The sequence below is a fragment of the Sylvia atricapilla genome, chromosome 19 (genome assembly GCF_009819655.1).
Source record: "Sylvia atricapilla isolate bSylAtr1 chromosome 19, bSylAtr1.pri, whole genome shotgun sequence".
Lineage (NCBI taxonomy): Eukaryota > Metazoa > Chordata > Aves > Passeriformes > Sylviidae > Sylvia > Sylvia atricapilla.
In genome coordinates this window covers 2,314,450-2,319,091 of record NC_089158.1, presented here as the reverse complement: position 1 = coordinate 2,319,091, position 4,642 = coordinate 2,314,450, and the positions used below count along the sequence as shown (strand labels likewise).

The following is a 4,642-nucleotide window of genomic DNA, read 5'->3' as shown; positions in this document are numbered from 1 at the left end:
CAGTGTGGTTTTAGAAGGCATTGCACAGCCACACAGAGAATGGGAATGGGAGTGGAAATGGAAATGAGAATGGGAATGGGAGTGGGAATGGGAATGAGAATGGGAGTGGGAGTAGGAGTGGGAATGGGAATGGGAATGGGAGTTGGAAGGGGAATGGAGGCAGCAGCAGGGAGCAGGCTGGGTGAACACAAGACTTTCCTAAATTGTCCAGAAAAAACCCACATTGTCTGACAACACTGGAAATTTCTCATTCTTATGCAACTCTGAGCAAGAGGTTTCTCAGAAACATGCCATAACACAGTGACTGTAATGGTGATATTTTCATTTTCCTTATCCTGGAAAGTCATCAAAGCCCCCTTTAGTGATGCACAGAGCCTGCATGGTCACCGTGGGCTGGGAGTGACCCCCACCACTGACCCTAATGCTGCCCTGCTGGTTTGGACCTGCTCCTGCCACGGCCTCAGACCTGACCCACCACGATGGATTTGGGGTGCTGGGCACTCCTGGTAGAGCCTGGCTGTTGGAGGTTTGTGCAGGAACAGGACAGAGCCACTGTGAGATGTTCCTTGAGCCTTTATTGTCACATCAGCCTCATAACAGGGTTTGCGACAATTGAAAGATGGCAACAGCTCACACCTGCCAGCAGTAGCCCAAGATTTCTTTGTTACAGGGCATTTTAAAACCTTCCTAGCCAATAACACATTGCTAAAACTTTTGTTCTAGCCACTAGTTCTAGTCTAATTGTTCTAGTCACTAGAAGCACACGTACACCTGCCTCAAACAATGCTTGCTTGTATGCTCTCTATTAACAATAAACAGTACTCTTACTAAGCTTAAAACCTTCTACTATCTTGCTGGGCATATTTTTCTGCAATGTTAAGGTTTATCCTAAAACTCAAACTATTGTTTTGTATCCTTGCTTGCTGTAGTATTGTAACTTTTCCTGCTTTCAAACTTTGCAGCTGCAACTAATTCTAAATTCTTCTGCTCTTTTTGTTTCTGGGGCTTGCCTTCACAGCCTACTGAAAGCCTTCTTACCTTTAGTATTTCCCACTCCTGGCCACCACCCCTGGCTGTCCTGCCCCCTTGCTTAGAGATGGGGAGGTTCCTGCTGTTCTAGTGTCAGGATCACTCCATCCCCATGGGAGCAGCTGACACTCTAGAGAGGGCTACAAAACACTGGATTCTTGTGCCAGCATGTCCATGACCTTGTGCAAAGGTTTGTTTGCCACCAAACAGGCCACTAAAGCACTGTTCATGTGTTGTTTGCCTGTAATAAATTCACTGAGAACGTGCCTTATTTTGTTAATTCTTGTTCTTTAATGTGTTTACAGAGCTCTGTAGTTGCACAAAGTAGCAGGGAACCAGCCTTGATATCCCAGGTGATCCTTCCCTGCTGGACACTGGTACAATGCACATGCAGGGAATGGAGATTGTCTTGGCTTTTGTAACAAAAAAAAAAAGTTTATTCTATTCCATCTGTTGAAACCTGGTTGGGGAGGGTTTTTTTCTTTATCTGTTGTAACTGCAGGAGAGAGGGGGTAACTGCCTCCTCTGATAACGAGCCAGCTGTTAAAAACTGGGTGGGGCAGTGTTTCTTATCTCTGCTCACCCTCCCATTCCCTCCATGGGGATATCTCCTGTTAATGGGCCATTAAAGCTCACCTGTGACATTACACATCACATCATCCCACTGTGAGATGCTCCACCCAGGGAGGAGGAGCCAAACCATCTTCACCCAGATAAAAGGAGCCACAAGTGTCACCAGACATCCAGTGTTCCCACGGGACTCCCAAAGGAAGACCAGACACATCTCTGGCCCCTTTTCTCTACAGGACCATCTCTACTTCCAACAGGACCACATCTGCCACTCCAGGAGGGCTGACTTTGGGCTGTTTCCAACACGCTGACCAACAGGGTGTAAGGTCCTATTCTGACTCTGTCAGTGGTCTTTTGTATTATTGCGTTTATTTTATTTTACTTCTTTTTATTTTCTCTTCCTATTAAATTATCTTTCTGACTTGGAGTGTCTCACTGGTTTTGCTTTTAAACCACTGCTAGATGTACTGGAGGCAAATTCTGAATTACCTGGAATACTCTAAAGAAATGCCCAGTGAAATGAGGGCACTGACTATATTGAGAAGTACCCCTTTAAAAGTGTGTGTTTGATAAATTCTTTCTGGTGAGCTTATGGAGGTTTTGGGAATAACTCTGGCTTGCTTAGAAAGCAAAAACTCTGGAGAGGGGATTGGCAGGAGCTGGTTTTGCTGTTAGCCTTATTCAGGTTGCTAAGCTGATTAAAGGAGGCTTTGGATAAGGTGTGTCATGTCTCAGCACGGGGGATGAAGTGTTTCATGGCTTTCGGGAGCCAGAGCAGACGTAGTGACATCATAACAGCTCCAATTTCACTTGAAAGCAGCTCACCTCTGCCTCCTGCTCCTGGTTCCTGCCAGCTCCGTCCTCCAAAGCCATTTCTGTCCTGTGCTCCAAGTTCCAGCACAGACTGGGAATGCAGAATTAAGGGCTGCTGCTCTGTGCTTCACTGCATGGAAAAGTTTTGAGGTTTCACAACTGAGGAAGGAGGAAAAAAGCTCTCAGCAGGGAGTTATCCCCTCCAACAATCCAGGAAACACTGGGCACAGGCTGTGCTTCACATCTCATTCCTTTCAATATCATGAAAAAAGGTATTTTCCAGGGAAAATGAGCTGTTATTATTTTTTAATTTATTTTTTAAAATTATCATTTCTTCTTAGAGTGTCCTCAGATTGAACATTGCAATAGAGATTTGACTTCCTTCTCCAGTCACAAGGCAACAGCTCAGCCTTACCCCCTCACTTGGGTGCTCAAAGCACTGGAAATGTGATCTGCAAAGTGGAAACACCTTCAAGCAGAAAGAAAGTCAAAGTTCCTTGCCTCTCCATGGTGGAGCAACCTCGTGTTTCAGGCACTGCCAGCTCTGGTGTTCAGACTGCTGGAGTGAAATGAAAACTAAAGATAAATGAAATTTGGGAATAAAAGTTTTCTCCTTCACTACAGAATGCCTCAAATATTCATTATTTAGTGTGCAGGAAGGAAAGAGACAAACAGTAGATTAGAAATGAAAAAACATGGTTGTGTCTTCCCCCCAAAAGAACAATTACTTTAGATAAGGTGCTTGGCAGAATGGCCATGCATGACCTAATCAATGAACCATGTCATTATTTAGCCATAGTTATCTCCCAAAAAACTATTTTAAAATATGAACCTCTTGGTTAATTAGGAATAAAGACCAGTGCTGACGGTCACTTTGTGACACACTGCTGGCCTGTGGGAGAGTCACAGGATTTGCTGTGCAAGAAACCCATCTCTGCTAAGCAGATTTTTATACAGAATGGATTGTTTTTGCCAAACTGGACTGGGCTTCAGAATCACAACCAAAATAACAAGAAAAGTCCTGCAATTACAGGCCTACACCCATTTCTCTGTGAGTATTTTGCACATAATTAACGTTGCACATTTTATCTACTGAGAAAATAGAGTGAAATCACCAGTTCAAGGAGGCCACCAAAGCACTGTTGGCTCATTTCAATGTTCATGTGTTGTTTGCCTGTAATAAATTCACTGAGAACGTGCCTTATTTTGTTAATTCTTCTCCTTTTATGTGTTTACAGAGCTCTGTAGCTGGACAAAAAGATTTATAAAAGGCCAAATTGAGATATTTCTCTTTTTTTTTCCCAGTGAAAAATTCGAGGTCTGTTTTTCTGCTTGTTAATCACTTACAATGAAAAGAGACTTTCCCTCTGATCCAGGAATGTCTCACTTTGTACTTGTGACAGAAAAGGCAGGTTCACAACTCACTGCTGGGTTTTGTGACCTGATTCTCCACTTAGGCTGACTTGAGTTAGTAATTTCACAAGGATTATTCCTGACTTATCCTGCTCTTTCTGAGGGAAGAATCAAGATGGGTGATGTTTGGTTAAGCAGAGACATGTGGAGGGGGGAGAAAAAAGCAGGAAAATAGGCTTAGAAAGCAAATATTCCCTTAAATACTTGTGATCAGACCAAAGTGCAGTCACCTCACCTGCCACTGCATCAAACCTCCCATCAGTCAGGACAAACCACCCGAAAATGAAATTATAACTCTCTGCTGCTTTTTTTAAAATACTTTTATCCAAGAAATGCAAAGCTGAAGGAATTCTTTGCTGGAAAGCTCCTAATCCCCAGAGTCATCTGCATTGTGTGTATTTCTCCACAATCATTTTCATATGAGTATTGGAATGCTTCATAAAATCCCTCCATTTGCCTTTGGGGGTGTTCCAAAACTCTTCCAGCAAATCTAAAGTTTCAGGGATTTTCTTGGGATTATTTTGACTTCTACTGAACGTGCCTCACTTGACTCCAGACAGAAGAGAAATAAAGTCAGCCCGTGTGGATAAACACGGCTCTCCCCCTGGGAATTCTGTGCTGGAGGAGCCTGGGAGTGTCTGTTTGTGCACAAGAGAGGTCTCTTTGTCACTCAGGTCAGCAAACCATTATCGTGATATGGAAAAATTAATCAAGCACGAGGAAACGAGTTTATAGCTTGAGGAATTCCTCTGCCTGAGGGCGGTTCAGCGGCCGGTGGTTTCCCTGCAAACAAGGATGTCCTTGTAAGGGCTGGGTT

At 43.7% G+C, this 4,642-nt stretch overlaps 1 long non-coding RNA gene across 1 annotated transcript; it reads left to right on the top strand.

Annotated features, from left to right (window-relative positions):
- The first annotated feature begins 1,105 nt into the window (after positions 1–1,105).
- Positions 1,106–2,545, top strand: LOC136369899 (uncharacterized). The gene is made up of 3 exons (XR_010745088.1): positions 1,106–1,219; positions 1,335–1,382; positions 2,454–2,545. It is a non-coding gene; the product is annotated as an uncharacterized lncRNA (long non-coding RNA).
- The last annotated feature ends 2,097 nt before the right edge of the window (positions 2,546–4,642 follow it).